The sequence below is a fragment of the Pogona vitticeps genome, chromosome 5 (genome assembly GCF_051106095.1).
Source record: "Pogona vitticeps strain Pit_001003342236 chromosome 5, PviZW2.1, whole genome shotgun sequence".
NCBI lineage: Eukaryota > Metazoa > Chordata > Lepidosauria > Squamata > Agamidae > Pogona > Pogona vitticeps.
The window spans coordinates 176029269-176050772 of NC_135787.1; the positions used below are offsets into that span (position 1 = coordinate 176029269).

The 21504-nt window shown below is 43.7% G+C and overlaps 1 long non-coding RNA gene across 1 annotated transcript in view; it reads right to left on the reverse strand.

Annotated features, from left to right (window-relative positions):
* The window catches only part of LOC140707695 (uncharacterized), a 61290-nt gene that overhangs the window by 1748 nt on the left and 38038 nt on the right, over window positions 1–21504 (reverse strand). The window lies entirely within an intron of this gene.

Consider the following 21504-nt stretch of genomic DNA (forward strand, 5'->3'; position numbering starts at 1 on the left):
TTTTAAAAGTACCCAGTGAGGGAGCCGCGCGAATGTCAGGGGGAAGGTTATTCCAGAGGTGAGGAGCCACCGCCGAGAAGGCCCTATTTCTTGTCTTTTCTTTCCGGGCCTCCCTCGGCGTTAGGCTCCTCAGCCTCACCTCCTGACTCGCGCGAGTGACACGGGTAGAACTTGGTGGAAGTAGGCGTTCCGCCAAGTATCGAGGCCCTAAGCCGTTTAGGGCTTTATAAGTAAGCGTCAACACTTTGAAGTCGATGTGGAAACGGATGGGCAGCCAATGCAATGCGGCCAGAGTGGGCGAAATGTGTTGGTATCTTTTCACACCACTGAGGAGTCTGGCCGCCGCATTCTGCACCACCTGTAGTTTCCGCAGCAGCCTCAAAGGTAGCCCCACGTAGAGCACATTACAGTGGTCTAATCTTGAGATTATGAGTGCATGCACCAACGTAGTGAGCGCCCCCACCTCGAGATAGGGCCGCAGCTGAGCTATCCGCCTAAGATGGTAAAAGGCGGTTCGGACAACCGACGCCACCTGGGATTCCATGGTGAGCGCTGGGTCCAGATGGATCCCCAAGCTGCGAACCCCATCCTTGGCGGGGAGGGTCACCCCCCCAAAAGTGAGGGAGTTTCCCAAACACCCGACTGCGGGGGCGCCCACCCTCACTACCTCCATCTTGTCCGGGTTCAGCCTCAGACCGTTCCTGCATCCATTGCAGTACGGTCCCCAGGCAGCGCTGAAGGGACAGGACGGCATCTCCTGTGGTAGGTGGAAAGGAGATGTACAGCTGAGTATCATCAGCATACTGATGACACCGAGCTCCACATCCCCTGATGACCCCACCCAGCGGCCTCATATAGATGTTAAACAGCATTGGGGAGATAATCGACCCCTGTGGAACCCCACAGTTGAGACTCCACGGGGCCGAGACATTCTCCCCAAGCTGTACTCTCTGGGGGCGGTCCCCCAAGAAGGAACGGAGCCAGGCCAGTGCCAGGCCACCAATTCCCAACTCAGAGAGCCTCCCCAGGAGGATACCGTGGTCAATGGTATCAAAGGCCGCTGAGATGTCGAGGAGGACCAGCAGGGACACTTTTCCCCTGTCGGCCTCCCTCAATAGGTCATTGCACAGGGCGACCAATGCCGTTTCTGTACCATGGCGCGGCCTGAAGCCCGACTGAAATGGATCCAGGGCATCTGTTTCATCCAGGTGCGCCTGAAGCTGGTCGGCCACCACCCTCTCAACCACCGTTATCATCCTTCTCAGTATGAACCTCACTATCAGCATCATCCATCAAGGCTTAACATCTAACCCCTTTCTTTTCTCCCATAAGGAACATCTTTATGATGGCCAACCTAGTACTGACGTACACACACCAACTTGAAAACATGTCCCAACTTTTGACTGACATCTCACTTTTAGAACAGGTAGGATATGTCCCAAGCACAATGTGACAGTAGCTCAAAGTGATTCCCCGCCTGATATCCCACCCCCACAGTCAACTCTGACAGAATAATTTTTAATTGTTACTTCAACTGCTTCTGAAGACGTGTTCAAGCAATTAACCCCTTAATCTACACATGCCCCCTCTCCTCCATGTGACATGTACTGATATTTGCACATTTGAAATAGCTGTGACTTTGGCATTAAGTCTGCTAATGAACCTCCTAGTTTCATTAGTGCCTCTGCCATAGCACTTTCCTCTAATTTAGTGACCTAAGAGCAGATATTAGGAGAGGTCAGAAACAATATTTGAAAAACTCATTAACACAATTCAAGACTGTGGAAGATTAGTAGACGTGAGATGAATTTGCAAATAAAAACCGAAAGATGGAAAGATGCTGGGAAAAAATATGATGATGGTTGTTATTATGATGATGATGATTATGTGATGGGCATTGTATTTCATTAAATAAATGTAATAAAATGAACCAATACTGTTTCATAACCATGGGTTTATTCTCTTCTTTTGCAATAGTAACAATGCAAACTTCTACATGTCTACACTAGATCTGTCCCATTAAATGCAATGGGATTATGCAATGGGGTTTATTCCCAGTTAAGTGAGTAAAGAATCACAGCCTGAGTCTCTCGGATGATTCAGACGTATCTAGGCTGTTTTGCTTCTTGAGACTAAACCACAATATGTAAACAAGATTGAAGCTTAACACATTAACCAGGAAGTGGGCTCCACCAAGCTCATTAAGCCTCACTTCTGTCCTATACACTGACAACAATCCCAGTTTTTGAACTACAAGTCCTGATGAACCTCAAATGGCCTTGCCTGTACCCAAGAGACATCAGAAAGATTGGGGGGATTCCCAGATTTGTGGAGATGGACCTTAAGGAGATGACCCAAGAAGTCCAAAATATTGATGACTGAGCTCTTGGCGCTGAGTGGCCATGGAACAGTGAATGAATATTGTGGCTGAGCAAGATAACTAACAGACCACCTTTTGCTCTTATACACCCATTTGGCCACTGGGATCTTTAATGGAGGGGTAATATGATAGGGACGTGGTGGCGCTGTGGGTTAAACTGCAAAGCTCCTGGGCTGCAAGGTCGAAAGATCAGCAGTTCAAATCCACCTAACGGAGTGAGCTCCCATCGCTTGTCCCAGCTCCTGCCAACCTAGCAGTTCGAAAGCATGTAAAAATGCAAGTAGATAAATAGGTACTACTATGGTGGGAAGGTAATGGTGTTCCATGTCTGCCATACGTACTGCCTCATCAAAGGAAGTGTATCTTACAGTACATAGTTCTGGGTGTGTGTGTGGTGTCATTGACTGACACTCCCTCCAGAAAGGACAAGTGGTGAATTAACCAAAACTCACCCTGGGCCTTTTTAGGCACAATGCCTAATGGAGAAACCCTCAGGTTTTCAAGAGGTGGCATTGGGAAGGGGCTGAGAACTCTGCCCTCCCCCACTTCCTTGTCAATCTTACTTTAGACAATACTTTCCATCCCCCACGCTGATCGAAGGTTCTGCGCAAGAAAGGCTTTGCACTCTCCTTCTGCCGGGATCCTAAGCCCATATCTAAAGCTCTCTAACAAGTAACTGGTGTCCTCCCTACTTCTGTTCTGTGCATATCACTCTGAACAGGACACTGTCTAATGTAATGTATTGTAGCGTGAACTGCTTTGAATTAGAGTTTTTCCTTTATTGGCTGAAATCCTGTCGTGTAAGTTTTTTTAAAAATATCATTTTTATTTAATTTGAACATATAAATCTATCAGCTACAAACAAATGTGCAATATAAGATAAAAGAGAAAAAAGAGAAAGAAATAAGAAAATATGAAAAAAATGAAAAAGAAAAAATCCCCCCTCCCCCTTTGATGACAGAGATTCAGACCTCATTGAATCCCAAATTTCCCAAGTTTCCAGAGAGCATTGAAGGAGAAAAAAAAACATCAATCAATTAGCCCTATCCTTTGGTCTGTCTCTGGGCCCAGACATATATTAAGTTCCAACTTTGTTTTTCATAGTCCCTTGGTTGTTCTCGTAGTGCTTCTGAGAGTATATCTAGTTCTGTAATCTCCAACACCTTCTTCAGGAACTCCTCCATTGTAGGTATGTCTTCACCTTTCCATTTTTGGGCCCAGAGTAACCTAGCCGCTATAAATATGTACATCAAACAATATTTGATTTTCTTATCAAATCCTGTTGTGTAAGTTAAGCCTGTGGAAGGATGATGACAGCATCGGCAACGAGGATTTTCAGTAATTAAAAACAACTTCTTTTCCACTTCTTGTCTGACTTGTAAGTAATCTGTTTCATCAACTGGAAACTGTGAGACAGAAGGAGATAGTCTTTAATTACACCACCCCCCCAAAAAAAACACAACCTTCTCTTTGCCTATAGAGTGATCTGGAGGAAGAGATTTTTGATAATCATCTCCTTTCATTCCTTGGCTCCCACATCATAAAAAAAAGTAAGCATGGGTCAGACAAGCCATGAGAAATAATAAAAAAGATGCTTCAATTGCATCATATTGCCCCAACGGTCATGTCCTGATCTTTCTGCAGATGTAACTTACACAACAGGATTCCAGCCATTGGGTAAGCCTCTTGGTTGTGGTGGTAAATCATTTAGAAAAGAAGCCCAAGTAATTGATTACAGTTCAGTAATCAATAAAATAAAATAAAATACACTTCTCCCTTCAACAATGCTGGGGTTAGGGGTGCCAGACTCCCAGGTAGTTCAAAATCTGTAAATAACCATTATGCCCCCCAAAATATAACTACGAAGCATAAACAGTTATTAACAGGCACAGAGACCTTCCTTGACCTGTGTCAGCCTCCTGGCATGGCCCAACACTTTCCCCGACCGTCACTTGGAGCTGCCATGCCAGGAACATGGGCCAGCTGCCCACTGTCATTGGACCGAGAGCCACTACACCAACAACAATAGAGACCTACCTTTCTTAGGCCACTTCCTGGAGATGAATAGCAGCATACTATTTACTGAATATTTATTTATTGAATAGTTTTCCATTCATTCATTGAAAAAAAAAAATCTCTGTACAACCAAAATTGTGCTTCTCAGACCTCTGCAGTTCAAGGGAGAAGTGTGAAATAAAATTACATAAAATAAAAAAAATTAAAAACTGCTGATCAGGCTGAGCTACTGCCCTAGCTAATGCAAATTTCCTGAATATATAGTAGTTCAGTCTCATCATGAGTGGGCTACACCTACATATATTCCCCATATATATTTTTTCCATGCTGAAACTATTGCTCATAGTAAACATCGAAAGACTTTTTTCTCCTAGGCCACAAATACTCATGCAGCCAAGTTCTGCTGCAATTTATTTTACTTGCACCTTAAGTTTCAATGGCTCTGTTATTTAAAGTGAAATATGGGGAGGGAAGAGAGCTTGAGCAAATAATGCCATTTTCTCGTTCCCATACAGCTCCACTCCAGTTTCTCTCTGCAGCTGCCAAGGAAAGCCATTAAGACGGAGCACCTGCGTTTACCAAATGGGAAGAGACAGTTTCTTTCAGAGAAAAGCTTCATTTGCATTCAGTCTGTTCGGCCCTATTCCAGGGGAACGCTTAACTTTTTTTGTTACTCTTTTTGTAGGACAGTAAATTCTACTCTTGCTGACAGATGGAGAAAATAACTCTTTCTAGGGGATAACAGGCTTTTAAAAAATTCTATTTCCCTCTCACTATGGCTGCTATATAAGGAACGTGGTGGCACTGTGGGTTAAACCGCCGAAGCCTCTGCGCTGGAATGTCAGAAGACCAGCAGTCGTAAGATCGAATCCATGTGGCGGAGTGAACTCCCATTGCTTGTCCCAGCTCCTGCCAACATAGCAGTTCAAAAGCATGTAAATGCAAGTAGATAAATAGGTACCACCATGGAAGGAAGGTAACGGCGTTCCGTGTCTAGTCATGCTAGCCACATGACCATGGAAACTGTCTACGGACAAACACTGGTTCCAAGGATTGGAAGACGGGGATGAGCACTATCCCCTAGAGTCGGAAACAATTGAACTAAATGTCAAGGGGAACCTTTACCTATAGCTGCTATATTTGGCCCTTTCGCGGACTGCTGCCTTGTCATGGCAAAGGGGCTTGAGTGATTCAGAGAAGCTATGGGCTATGCCATGCAGGGACACCCAAGACAGACGGGTCATAGTAGAGAGTTCTGATGAAACGTGATCCACCTGGAGCAGGGACTGGCAAGCCACTCCAGTATCTTTGCCAAGAAAACTCCATGAACAGAAACAAAAGGCTAAAAGATATGATGTTGGAAGATGAGCTCCTCAGGTCAGAAGGCGTCCAACATGCTACTGAGGTAGGACAGAGAACAAGTACAAGTAGCTCCAGAGCTAATGAAGTGGTTGGGCCAAAGCCGAAAGGATGCTCAGCTGCAGACGCGCCTGGAAGTGAAAGGAAAGTTGATGCTGCAAAGAAAAATACTGCATAGGAACGTGGAATGTAAGATCTATGAACCTTGGTAAGCTGGATGTGGTCAAAGAGGAGATGGCAAGAATAAACATTGACGTCCTGGGCATCAGTGAACTAAAATGGACAGGAATGGGAGAATTCAATTCAGATGAGTATCATATATGCTATTGTGGGCAAGAAGCCCGTAGAAGGAATGGAGTAGTCCTCATAGTCAACAAAAGAGTGGGAAAAACTGTAATGGGATATAATCTCAAAAATGACAGAATGATGTCAATACAGATCCAAGGCAGACCTTTCAACATCACAATAATCCAAGTTTATGCACCAATCACCAGTGCTGAGGAGACTGAAATTGACCAATTCTATGAAGACTTACAACAACTTCTAAAAATGACACCAAAGAAAGATGTTCTTCTCATTCTAGGGTATTGGAATGCTAAAGTAGGGAGTCAAGAGATAAAAGGAACAACAGGAAAGTTTGGCCTTAGAGTTCAGAACGAAGCAGGGCAAAGACTAATACAGTTTTGTCAAGAGAACAAGCTGGTCATCACAAACACTCTTTTCCAACAACACAAGAGGTGACTCTACACATGGAAATCACCAGATGGGCAATACCGTAATCAGATTTACTATATTCTCTGAAGCCAAAGATGGACAAGCTCTATACAGTCAGCAAAAACCTGGAGCTGATTGTGGCTCTGATCATCAGCTTTTCATAGCAAAATTCAAGCTTAAACTGAAGAGAGTAGGAAAAAGCACTGGGCTAGTCAGATATAATCTAAACCAAATCCCTTATGAATACACAGTGGAAGTGAAGAACAGATTTAAGGAACTAGATTTGGTGGACAGAATGCCTGAAGAACTTTGGATAGAGGCTCGTAACATTGTACAGGAGGCAGCAACAAAAACCATCCCAAAGAAAAGGAAACACAAGAAAGCAAAGTGGCTGTCCAACGAGGCCTTACAAATAGCAGAGAAGGGAAGGGAAGCAAAAGTTACAGGAAATTGAATGCAGGCTTCCAAAGAATAACAAGGAGAGACAAGAGGGCCTTCTTAAATGAACAATGCAAAGAAACAGAGGGAAATAATAGAAAAGGAAAAAACAGAGATCTGTTCAGGACAATCGGAGATATTAAAGGAACATTTTGTGCAAAGATGAACATGATAAAGGACAAAAATGGTAGCGACCTCACAAAAGCAGAAGACATCAAGAAGAGGTGGCAAGAATACACAGAGGAACTATACCAGAAAGATTTGGATATCCTGGACAACCCAGATAATGTGGTTGCTGACCTAGAGCCAGACATCCTGGAGAGTGAAGTCAAGTGGGCCTTAGAAAGTTTGGCTAACAACAAGGCCAGTGGAGGTGATGGCATCCCAGTGGAACTATTTAAAATCTTAAAAGATGACACTGTTAAAGTGCTACATTCAATATGCCAGCAAGTTTGGAAAACCCAACAGTGGCCAGAGGACTGGAAAAGATCAGTCTACATCCCAATCCCAAAGAAGGGCAGTGCCAAAGAATGCTCCAACTACCGTACAATTGCACTCATTTCACACGCTAGCAAGGTTATGCTCAAAATCCTCCAAGGTAGGCTTCAGCAGTATGTGGACTGAGAACTCCCAGAAGTACTAGCTGGATTTCGAAGGGGCAGAGGAACTAGGAACCAAATTGCTAATATGCTCTAGATTATGGAGAAAGCCAGAGAGTTCCAGAAAATCTACTTCTGCTTCACTGACTATGCAAAAGCCTTTGACTGTGTGGACCACAGCAAACTATGGCAAGTCCTAAAAGAAATGGGCGTGCCTGACCACCTTATCTACTGTACCTCCTGAGAAACCTATATTTGGGACAGGAAACAACAGTTAGAACTGGTCATGGAACAACTGAGTGGTTCAAAATTGGGAAAGGAGTACGACAAGGCTGTATCTTGTCCCCCTGCTTATTTAATTTATATGCAGAATACATTATGCCGGACTGGAGGAATCCCAAGCCAGAATTAAGATTGCCGGAAGAAATATCAACAACCTCCAATATGCAGATGATACCACTCTGATGGCAGAAAGTGAGGAGGAACTAAAGAACCTTGTAATGAGGGTGAAAGAGGAGAGTGCAAAAAACGGCCTGAAACTCAACATCAAAAAAACTAAGATCATGGCCACTGGTCCCATCACCTCCTGGCAAATAGAAGGGGAAGATATGGAGGCAGTGACAGATTTCACTTTCTTGGGCTCCATGATCACTGCAGATGGTGACAGCAGCTACGAAATTAAAAGACGCCTGCTTCTTGGGAGGAACACGATGGCAAACCTCGACAGCATCTTAAAAAGCAGAGACATCACCTTGCCAACAATAGTGCGCATAGTCAAAGCTATGGTTTTCCCTGTAGTGATGTATGGAAGTGAGAGCTGGACCATAAAGAAAGCTGACCACCGAAAAATTGATGCCTTTGAATTGTGGTGCTGGAGGAGACTCTTGAGAGTCCCCTGGACTGCAAGGAGAACAAACCTATCCATTCTAAAGGAAATCAAGCCTGAGTGCTCACTGGAAGGACAGATCCTAAAGCTGAGGCTCCAATACTCTGGCTATCTCATGAGAAGATTCCTGGGAAAGACGCTGATGTTGGGAAAGTGTGAAGGCAGGAGGAGAAGGGGACGACAGAGGATGAGATGGTTGGACAGTGTCATCGAAGTGACCAACATAAATCTGACCAAACTCTGGAAGGCAGTGGAAGACAGGAGGGCCTGGCATGCTCTGGTCCATGGGGTCACGAAGAGTCGGACTCGACTAAACAACAATGTGCTCAAGCATCTTCCCCCCCAATGGAAGCTTCTGTTTTCCCTCAACATCTGAAGGAGCATTCTTCTCTGCAGGTGAGAATTCCGCCAAGGTTGTTTTCACATTAGCATTCTTAGAGAGGAAGGGTGGAATTAATTGAAATATTATCAGTGAACATCTCCAACTAGCATGCTTTGGAAACAAACCAAGCCATCAATGCCTGCTCATGGTGCTCCAAGGTTCAACAAAGGGTTGTTGTTATTAAAAAGTTACTGTTATCATAGGTCAAGCACCTCTGCAAAGTTTCTACAAACTCATCTACGCATGTGTGTGTGTCCGTGTGTGCATGAACTTAAGAGGGGAAGATCTAGAGTAGTGCTGATTGGAAGAAAGAGACATAGATCAGGAGGTAAATGTGTTTTGGGTGCACAGAATGCACATGATCTCGATACATAATTGAGGCCACATCACTGAGCTCCAGTATGGTGTCATGGATATTTATGATGACAAACACCCCCTTTCTAGCATCTGTACTTACAGAGGAAATGTACAAATGTAGTTCTCCATATAAGCTGATGCCACCCTACTGGAACCTATGTACATACTGCCTGCCCATATCCTCCACGTTGTATGCACAAACATCTGGAGGGAGATGAAAACAGAAGTGCCATGTTAAGAGGTATAACCCCAGTCACTACTCATGTGTTGAAACAAGACTTTCAATTGTAATGTAGCTCTACCAAGAAGAGAATTTGATTTAAAGGCGTGTTTGGAACTTACTTTGGAACCTTAGAAAGTAAAGTTCCCTCATTATTTTGACAAAGCCAGTTCATTCTTATTGTTTCTGTTTTTTGGTTCCCAAACAATTTACTCATTTTATTCTGGATTATTAATAATATGTTGCCATGTTGAAACAGTACGTCAGGTAATGCAGGGTAACAACTCTCTGGTTCCTCCTAGTGGCCAATTCTGATTGTGCACCTTGAAATTACAAAAATAGAAGACAAAACAAAACCCAATTAATTCCCTTGCCATGTAGGATTGATAAGAGAATGGCATAAAATTGGGGGGGAAACACAGTCAAAATAACTTAAAAACAATACTTTTTAAAGTAATATGTGTCAGTTACACTGCTTAGAAAGTTACGCATTGTCATTACTTATTATAATGCTGGAGAAATATTACCTTGCTTTATCTGCTGAGCTGTTCTTTGCTTTTCCATTATCTTCCATTGTTTCAGAGTGGAGGGAAGGGGAATTAGGATTGATAAGAGTACAGCATACAAACATTCCTGTCAAAATGCTTATGAAAATCTCTTTAAATGTCCTTCTTTGAAAATAACTAGAACATGATATGCTTTACACCAGAAAGCAGTAGACCTGCCAAGTTTCAGACAGCCGGCTTCAGGGATTTGAGTACTAACAACTTTAAAGTTTGCTTTTTCTTTTAAAAAGAAGACTAAAAGAATGTGTGTCCCATTTGCTTCCATTTGTTCTTCAAGCCCAAAATGATTTGTAGATTCATTTCACTTCGTCCTGGAACTGAATCTCACATTCTCCTTCTTTCTAAATCACACACACAGTGATCTGAATCAGACCAATTGAGTTTGTAACTTAGGCTTAGTCTGAAAACAGTGCAAAGACCTAGTTTTAATACTGTCTGGTAACTAACATGGGGTACCCAGTGTAGTAAAGTAGATAGAATGATGGACTTGAGTTCAAATCCCCACTCAACCATGGAAACTCATTGGATTGGATTTAGGATCTTAGAACAATTTCTAAAATATGTTACTTACTTTTAAAACTTTATTATGGTTGCTATAACTCACAACTTGACAGCACATAACACACTCACAACTGTCACAGAGTAATGGAATTTTATCATTCCTTTTTTAAAAAAAGAAATGGAATTTGAAGCTTTTGCGGCCTTTGTCATTTCAAAAAGAACAAAAGCCAAATGATGAAGAGACTGCCAGCAAATCTGAAACAAAAGGATGCAGCTGCCTTTCAAGATCACATTTCTACTTCTGAATGTCAACTTTTGGTATTTCAAAACTTTGAGCAATGTCAATTTTTAGGGGGGGAAATGGGAAGGGAAAGATCAAGTTACTGTAACTCTCTAGGTCAAGCCTGATCTCTTCCTGAACATAATTGCAGACTGGGATGGGAAGGGCAGGTGTCATTGCTTTAGGCCCAACTTGTACAGAGGGTGGAGAATGTGAATGTGAATCCTGATATTGTTGGACTGGGATTCCCAAAAGGCCTAGTCCAATGGGAGTGGTCGCCCAGCAATATCTGGAAGATCATGCGTTTCACAGCCCTGATCATTGGGGTAAATTCGGAAGTGCAAACGCTCATCAGAGCAATCTCCATAGCCAGGGCCCCTCCCCACAAGAGAGATCAAGTATGCAGGCTCTGTTTCAACAAAAGCACCTCTTTTGGAATGCTAGTGGCTCTTAATTGCCCCATTCTAGAACAAATTGCCTTCAAATGTTTTTCAGTACAGGAAGACTAGCTTGGAACAATATGTTGTTTTGGGGAAATTCATTTCTCTCTGCTGCTGCTGTGAAAACCCACATGGGACCAGTTATGAAGGATTTTCACCAGCTGCCAATAGGCTTCCTTGTTGACAATGACTTAGAAATCTTCAGGACCTGGATATACAAAGGAGTGCTTCTACCTATACATATAAACCTGCCCAATCACTAAGATCTGCTGGGGAGCCCCTCTTCCATGTCCCATAGCTGAGAACAGTTCATTATGGGGAGACATGAAGAGGCTATTTTCTGCCATAGAATCCCAGCTGTGGAATGGCCTTCCTTTGGAGGCTTGACTGGCACTGACATTGGCATCATTGCAGTGCTAAGTCAAGATGTACTTATTCATTAGAGCCTTCAGAGAGTCAGGATCATTGCCTGCATATGTTTTAGTGCAATGGTTTTAATGTTTTTAACACTGGCGTGTTTTAATTTTGTGCTCCTTGATTTTAAATTGTTTTAAATGTCTCATGTTTTTTAAATTGTTTTTATAACTCTCAAATCCTATGACATATTTATTTATTATTTCCCCTTCTCTTCTGCCCCATTAGTGTTATTAGTGATCATTCTCTGAGTCGCTGAACCACTGTTGTTAGGCATTTCTTATCCAGTAGGGCTGCAGCTGGGTGATCAACTGATGTTGATAAAAAGCTCTTTCAGCCAGAGCAGATATTTGCACCTCCATAAACACAGCTGGGGCCAAGAGTATCCCCAAGCTGTGACCTCGATTCTTGAGAGGGAGAGTGACCCTCCTGAAGCCAGGTAAATACAGTATCCCTCTAACTAACCAGTACAATGATCCTCTCAACAGCAGAATCTCCATCTTATCTGGATGCAGTTTTAGTTTATTGGACCTTGTACAGTCTATTATTAACAACAGGTAGCAGTCACGTGCAAATGAAGAGAAGGCAAGACAGAGCTGTGTGTCTTCATCTGCATACTGATGACAATGAATCTCAGATCTCCACATGCTTTCTTCCAGCAGCTGCATATAGATAAAGGATAGGCTGGATATGTCAGTGGTTTAAGTAACTTCCTTTGGAGCCAGAGGTAGGAGTTTCATTCCCCACTGTGCCTCCTGTGAGTAGAGCCAACCTGTGTGGCCTTGGGTGACTTGCACAGTCCCAGGAAGCCCCCAGAGAAAGGTGAATGGTAAACCACTTCTGAGTACAGTGGTGCCTCGCTTAACGATTGCCTCATTAAACGATGAAACCGCTATATGATGTCTGTTTTGTGATCGCTTTTGCGATCGCAAAACAATGTTTTAATAGGCAAAATTTGCTTCCCGATGATCGGCTCTCTGCTTTGGGAACCGATTTTTCGCTAGATGATGTTTTTAAAACAGCTGATTGGCGGCTTCAAAATGGCCACCCGATGTGTAAAATGGCTCCCCACTGTGTTTTTAGACAGATTCCTCACTTTACAGGCACCGAAAATGGCCGCCCCTATGGAGGATCTTCGCTGGACAGTGAGTTTTCAGCCCATTGGAACGCATTGAATGGGTTTTCAATGCGTTTCAGTGGGATTTTTCATTTCGCTTAACGAGGATTTTGCTCTACAGCGATTTCGCTGGAACGGATTATCCTCGTTAACCAAGGCACCACTGTACTCTCTAGCTAGGAGACTTTGGAAATACGTCAGAACTGACTGGATAGCACATTATTATTTTTATTATAAATGAGTAAACAAAGCAAAATTGCAGCATATCTCAAAGGGAACAGGGAGATCAGAGTGGCAGGGCTATTGGATAATCTGAAAGCTCTGGGCTTCAGTCCTCTGAGCCCTAGTTTGTTTATTTATTTATTTACAAGATTTTTAGCTGGGCCATTACCAGTGGTCTTTGCGCAGCGTACAACAATATTAAAACTTTAAAAACATGTAAACCATTAGAAATAGGCAATCTCGCTCCTTTTTTGAATACAGTGAGTCAAGTTGGGATGTCCAGCGCTCTGTCTTGCCCGGTGTCTTTTGACTCTTTTCAGCCTGTATTGCCCGACACTGTGGCCAGGACGCTTGATCGCTGTCGTGCCACCACCTCCTCTTTGGACCCCTGCCCGGCCTGGCTAATCAAGGCAGCCAGGCCCTCAACAACGGAATGGGCTACTGTAATAATTAATGGGTCTTTCCTTGAGGGTAGATTTCCCTCTGCCCTCAAGGAAACACTCATTAGGCCCATAAGAAAGAAACCCAGTTTGGCGGCGGACGAAATTGGCAACTATAGGCCCGTCGCCAATGTTTCTTTCTTAAGCAAGGTAGTCGAGAGGGTGGTGGCCGATCAGCTCCAGGCGTTCCTGGATGAAACAGATGCCCTGGATCCATTCCAGTCGGGCTTCAGGCCGCGTCATGGGACAGAAACGGCATTGGTCGCCCTGTGTGATGACTTATTGAGGGAGGCCGACAGGGGCAAAGTGTCTCTGTTGGTACTCCTCGATATCTCAGCGGCCTTTGATACCATTGACCATGGTATCCTCCTGGGGAGGCTCGCCGAGTTGGGGATAGGTGGCCGGGCCTTTGCTTGGCTCCGTTCCTTCTTGGAGGACTGTCCCCAGAGAGTACAGCTTGGGGAGAATGTTTCGGCCCCGTGGTGCCTTAATTGTGGGGTCCCACAGGGGTCGATCATCTCCCCAATGCTGTTTAATATCTACATGAGGCCGCTGGGAGGGGTCATCAGGAGGTGTGGAGCGCAGTGCCATCAATATGCGGATGACACACAGCTCTACATCTCCTTTTTTCCAACTGCAGGAGATGCCGTTCTGTCCCTTCAGCGTTGCCTGGAGGCTGTACAGGAATGGATGCAGGAGAACGGGCTGAGGCTGAACCCGGACAAGACAGAGGTACTGAGGGTGGGTGCCCCCACACCTGGGGACATGGGAAACTCCCTCATTTTTGGGGGGGTGACCCTGCCCGCCAGGGATGGGGTCCGTAGCTTGGGTGTCCATCTTGACCCGGCGCTCACCATGGAGACCCAGGTGGCGTCCGTGGTCCGTTCCGCTTTTTTCCATCTCAGGCGGATAGCCCAGCTGCGGCCCTACCTTGATGTGGGGTCTCTCACCACTCTGGTGCATGCGCTTGTAGTCTCGAGATTAGACCACTGTAATGCGCTCTATGTGGGGCTACCTTTGAGATTGCTGCGGAAACTACAGGTGGTGCAGAATGCGGCGGCCAGACTACTCAGTGGGCTGAGAAGATACCAACATATCTCCCCCACTCTGGCCGCATTGCATTGGCTGCCAATCCGATTCCGCATTGATTTCAAAGTGTTAACGCTTACTTACAAAGCCCTAAACGGTTTAGGACCTCGATACTTGGCGGAACGCCTTCTCCCATCTAGATCTACCCGTGTCACTTGCGCGAGCCAGGAGATAAGGCTGAGGAGCCTAACGCCGAGAGAGGCCCGAAAGGAAAAGACCAGAATCCGGGCCTTCTCGGCGGTGGCTCCTCGCCTTTGGAACAACTTGCCCCCTGAGATTCGCGCGGCTCCCTCACTGGGCATTTTTAAGAAACAACTAAAAACATTGATGTATAGGCGGGCCTTCCCAACAGAAAACCCTTGACGATCTTTTTTCTTATTCTGTTCTTTATTATTATTATTTTTTATTTAAGTTTCTGCTGTAAAGTTTTAAAATTACATTGTTGTTTTTACTGTAAGCCGCCTAGAGTGGTCTAATATGATCAGATAGGCGGGATAGAAATAAAATAAATAAATAAATAAATAAATAAATAAATAAATATTATAATAATATCCTATATTAAAAACAATCATCAAAACATTAATATTAATAAATCCTGCTGCTCATATGGCCAGCTAAAGGATACTATTTAATTAAAATGCTGTCTAAACAGAAAGATCTTTGCCTGGCGCCGAAAAGCCAAAAGTGTTGGAGCCAGGCGGATCTCTATAGGGAGGGCATTCCAAAGTTGGGGGGCAACAGCTGAGAAGGCCCTATTTCGACATGGCATCCCCCTCACCTCTTTCAGGGATGGCATCTTGATCTTAGAGGACAGGCAGGCTCGTATGGAATACTATGGGCTCTGATGTACACATTATTTCTTTGCCACAGTGTAGGGCAAGGGTCTGCTGTGTCTAAACTCCACCCCATATTGCAAGTGCAAGATCATGCTTAACACACAACAGCATGAAACATATGTTGCTCTTAAATGCATTTAGCCTTTGCCTAAACTCGGACTTTGCCTAAGCTCAGCCTTATTACAATCAGCATCCAGAAAATGAAAATAACAGGAAAAAAATGTGGTATTAATAAATAATAAAATTTGGAATGGGTGGGGAATAAATTGAAGATGAGTGCTCAGTTTTATCGTTTACCTTTATGAACTGAGGCTTAGCTGGCTGAGATACAATTAGCTGTTTATAATGACACGACAGTCATGCTTTCTTAATGCAAACATCAACGATATCGTTTCTCTCCTTCCCAACCTAATGTTTTCAGTTTTCCTACTCACTTATTAATTATGGACCTTGAAACTGAGCACGTCGTTCAATTATTTATACAACCTAGAGCCTCATTAAAGAATAATTAAGCCTGTGCTAATTATTCATGGCAATTTTATTACTCTTCATTTCCTAGTTGCTGAGAATGGGCTTGGAGTAGATTAAGGCATCTGTTTTGTTGGATGGCAAGGTATATAAAATAATTTCTAGAATAATTTTTTTAAGAATATCCCACCCAAAATATATATTCTTTTTAGAATATCTCACCCCATAGAGAAATGTAATGTAATATAATATAATATAATAGAGAAACCTGAGTACAATCACACCTTTGACTCATGTTCCTCAACAACTGTTATACACAGCCATATTGCCTCCAATGCTGCTCCTCACCTCCTCATCTAACTCTTCACTGAAAGTAAATTGGGACATGGAAGTTCTTTTCTCTACTGACCCATGAAAGTCAGTGCATGACCTGATCCAGTTACTCTTTCTCTTAGTCCAGGGGTGGAAATCCTGGAAGATCCAAAGGCCAATTTTCTACTCCAGGATCTACCATGAGCCACATCAGTCCCCTATACAATCGCCTTGTGGCACAGCGGTTAAAAAACTGCTGTATGGCAGCCAAAACTGGGCTCACAACCTGGGGTGCAATCCCAGGTAGCCAGCTCAAGGTCTACTCAGCCTTCCATCCTTCCGAGGTCAGTAAAATGAGTACCCAGCTCGCTGGGCGGCAATGTGTAGCTTGCATAATCAAACTATAAACCATTTAAAGGGTGCTTTAAGTGCTATGGGGTGCTATATAATCAGCATGCTTTGGTTTTTCCTATATTTCTTCCTTCACCACCAGTGTTGCCATCCTGCACTGGATAATAGTGTGCCAACACAGAGAAAACCTTGGGAAAGGTACTTATCTCAAGGGTTTCTACAATTGCAAGAAACCCATGGGAGAACTACATGTCCCATAGCTCCTGACTACAAGTTCAATGATCTGCCTTCTTGTCAAGTGTGATGAGTTAAATGGACAGAAAGGATTTTTTTTTCCCAAAGGGCCCCTTCTTTCTCCCACTTCTGCCACCAATGTAAGGTGGAGTACAGGAAGAGGGAGCACTTTCAGGAAGGCACAAGAGACAGCTTTGGGGAATAGGAAATTATGCAGACACAGGAAGGGAAAAATCCTGGAACTCCTCTCCAGGTCAAGTTTTAATCCAAGTCGGAGAAGAATTTCAGGGCTTGTGAAGCTTGCCTCTAATTTCAGACTGGATTTCCAAATGAAATTCATTTCCAAGCCTGAGCTTGGTAAAATTCACTACCGTATTTTGTAATTATGGCTCCCCTATAACCACTGAACATATACATAATGCATAGCTCAGAGCTACAGGTCTATATTTTGAGATTCATGCAAACCTCTTGGATTCTGAGGCAGCTTAGAAAGCAATTTTTTGTAAGAATAGTTTATCTCTCCTCCCTAGACGGCTGGCATTTTAAGAGTTGCTTTTTGACACTAAGAACAGAAAGCTACTTTCATAATAATCAGTGCATTGAGTTCATCTAGAATTCTCAGGAGTTAAAAAATAATTGTTATTATCACAGATTTGCCATTGATTCTCCCTCGAGTCTGGTTGCTCCCAATGTGTTGAAATTTGTTCATTATGAGACCTCCCCAGAGTCTTCTAGTGCACCCTTAGAAAACGTGAGGAAAATGTGAAGAATGTTTCATCGGGGAGGGGAGGTGTAAATCTTACATGAAAGCTTCTCTTCTTACCCTACCACCTTCTCTCCCAGCTCAGAGGCATAATAAGCCTGATTTATTTGTGATGGGATTATTTTCACACCTGACTGCTCAGCTGCTAATTCCACACGGCAGGATCCCAGGTCAAATGCTGAGTCGCCAGGCAGGAAAGGCTTAAAATCTTTGTAATTCATCACCAACAAGGTCTCTTTTCTTTTCTTCAAGCAACAAATATTACTTTTCCACCTAGAAGATTCGGGGGACGAAGTACCTAAATGTAACAGCTAGAATCTTAGTGATGTGTTACATGGGCAGTAAGTACACAATACCGCTAGTCAAAGTCCTGGCCACAAACCAACTCATGTGACTGGCATGCAACAAGATGCAAGCAACCATTTAACTAACTAGGGGCAATTCACCCCCTGCAATTTATACCACTGCACTTAGGCCAATATAATTAACCAATAGCATGCCAGCCAACCAATGTTTCCATGTAGTGGGAATCATCCAGTAAAATATATAAAGATGACTTCATTCCTTGCCCTGACTACAATGTGTGTGTTTTTTCTATGGGCAAAGTTGTGATGGGCCAAAGGAAAACAGAGCACCCATATCACTGATTTGGGGGAGCAAAGACAACAAATACAAGAATGAAGTCTATAAGATTTCATAAATTATGTCTCTTGCCATTGACTGTTGTGCTGTTGTGATGAATAGGGAAGACTATAAACACAGATCTATTCAAATGTTATTTAACTGGGTATTGCAAACATACTTAGAGTGTCCAGACTGAACCCCTTCATGCTTACAACATCTAGGTTGAAGACAAGAATCTTTTTATTAAATTATTCCAGGGCGAGGTCGTATTCAACCGTGTCCTGGATACATTTAGTGATGCTTCCCCCTTACATCTATATGTTGCTGAGAGGCAGTCTAAAGACCACCAAATTAACGACGCGGGAATTCATTTGGCAAAACTCTGTCTACTTAGAGGTTTAATCTGGCTAAATGGCCTTACAGAGTCCGACAGCGAGGGTGAGTTCACATACATCTCCCCCCGGGGATCCAGCACAATAGATTATATCTTGATCCCCGTTTCCCTTTTACCATGCGTGGCTGAATTCAGGGTGGGTGAGCCCTTAGCTAGTGACCATCTCCCCTTATGTTGTAGCCTTGCTCTCAATGCAGACTCTACTGCTCTGACCAACATTGCCCTTGAGGAGTGCCCATTGATCCTACCTAGAATCAAATGGAACCATAGAGCAAAACATCTCTTTGAAAAAGTAATTAATCCAGAGATGTCACCGCAAGGCTCCCTCAATTGGTTATCTTCATCAAAGCCCGTCGATCACATCAAAGGATTTGAGAATCTATTAGACACCATCTTAGCTAGCCTTGGCCAACTTCCTCAACAACCTCAGAAAAGACAGGCTCCGGCCATATGTCCTAGGTTAGACAAGGAATGTCTTGCCCTGAAGCATGACATGAGAAGGATCTACAATAACTACAGATCCTCAAGGGCCTCCAAGCTCCCTTTTCAATATTTCGAGTTGGAAAACCACCTCAGAATAGCCATTAAGAAGCTACACCATCGCTCTATAATGGACCGCTGGTCTCATTTAGCTCAGGCTATCAACTCAGGTAGCAACAAAAAATTCTGGGAGGTGGTTTCAGGTTCTTTTATTTTTAATAAGAACTCACAGGACCTCCCCTATATACCAGCTGGGACTTGGGAACAGCATTTCTTGGCCATTCTTTTCGACAGCTGCAAGCCCACACTGCCAACCGACTCGCTCCCACCTAGCGATATTCCGGAATGGGCCCCAGTCACAACTAGTGAAATAACAAAACTTATAGGACACCTTAGATCTGGTAAGGCTCCGGGTCCCGATGCCCTTCCTCCGGAACTGCTTAAGGCCTACCCCGACTGGTGGGCGCCTGTGCTTGCTACTTTATTTACTACCGTTAATCGATCTGGTATTATGCCTAGGTCTTGGACTCAAGCCATAGTGATTCCCATTTATAAGAAGGGTGATAAGAAATCCCCTGCAAATTACAGACCAATTAGCCTTCTCGCTATCACTGGGAAGATGTACGCCAGTTATCTACTCTACAAATTACAAGACTGGCTATTAGATCAAGATATTCTGGGACCTGAACAAGCGGGTTTTAAGGCAGGAAAGTCTACATTAGACCACTGCCTGATTTTATCCCATCTGATTTCTAAATATACCTCTCAGCGCAATACTCGCTTGTATGCAGCCTTCCTAGATCTAAAAGGGGCCTTTGATTCCATCGATAGAGATATCCTATGGCTAAAGCTCGCCAGGCTGGGTATTGATAGGAGGCTCCTCTTCTTAATCCAAAAACTCCATGAGGGCTCTACATGTCGCATAAAAACGTCGATACTAGGGGCCCTTTCCAATCAGATCTTTTCCAACAGAGGAGTGAAGCAAGGCTGCGTTCTGGCACCAACTCTGTTCAATCTATTTATTAATGACCTCGCCCCACTCCTACATAATATCAATGGTCATAGCCCCAAATTGGGCCATATACAGATTCCAGTTCTATTATATGCGGACGACATGGTTATCCTCTCCCGCACAAGGGTTGGCCTAAAGCGGTTAGTTATCGGTTGCTATGACTATCTGATACGCAATAATCTCCAGTTAAACTTTGAGAAATCTAAAATTATAGCTTTTGGCAAAGCTTGGAAATCCTTCTCGTGGCCTTTCAATGGCAACCATATTCAGAGGGTTAGAGAGTTTAAGTACCTGGGTGTCTTTTTTCATTATCGACACTCCTGGACAACTCACCAACGGGCAGCGATTAAGTCTGCTAAGCTCTCGGCACAGGCTATTTTACGTTTCCACCATACGTGGGGCCACTCTTACATCCCTGCTGCGCTGCAGATTTTCGATGCCAAATCAGTTACACAGCTTCTATATGGTGTGCCCATCTGGATGTCTGCATTACACAGTTCTGTGGAAAGAGTCCAATCCACATTTCTGTATAAAATCTTTGGTCTTCCCCACTGTGTGCCTTATGCTGCTCTATGCCTTGAAGGTGGCCAGCACAAGATCGAGACTCAGGCCTGGCTCAGATTCTTGAAATATTGGATTAAAATCTGTTTCTTTTCACCCAAGGACATCTTATTCCAAGCGCTCTTGGCAGATAGTCTGTTCCCAAAAGGCCTTGCCCTATTTCTTAAGAAAATCAAGACCCTGGGGCTGTCACCAGACTTACTGGGCTCAATACCCCCCTCCAGGGTGTTTCCAACAATCAAAAAAAGGGTTTTGGATATAGAGGGGCAATCTCTGCACAGCGCTGCCCAAAGAGTCTGCTCTCCACTCCACTTTCAGTTGCCCCTCAGCTATGGCTGTAGACCGAGCTATCTCTATCACTTAGAACAGCCACAAGAACGATGGGCTTTTACCCTTGCCAGATGCAATATAGTACCCTCGAACATAGTGCAGGGCAGGTACAAGGGTTTACCAATAGAACTGAGACTTTGCCCGTGTGGTCAGGGAGTGGTTGAATCCCTGCAGCACATGCTATTTTACTGTATTCTGTACAAGGATATACGCCTGTCCCATCTGTGCGCTTTTCTCTCCTCCCATTCCGGATGGGATGATATGAGGAAAATGCAGCATCTTCTAAGTGGCAATATTAAGGAACTTACCCTGTCAACTGCCAGATACGTATATGCCATCATGCAGAGACGTCGTAGCACGGTCTCGCAGAATGAAGAGCCCTAAATATGCTCTTGGCTGGCCCTTCCTACCCGTTACCCAGTGAACATTTTAGTTGTATGTTATTGTATTTGTCTGTTTTACTGTACTCAGTATGCCAATAAAGGTTTCTGACTGACTGACTGACTTATTAAATTATTAAATACATCTTTAATTGTGTATTTACAAATATAAATTAGCATAGGCAATTTTGGGCAAATCAATGCCCTCTTTCTTGATCATACACGTCCTCCTTTTTTGGTGATGTGCAAGTGTCCACCCTAGCTTATGAAAATTATATGAATCCTTTAGAAACATGTCCTAGCAAGTAGCTTCTCTTATGCTCAGAAATCTCCTCTCCC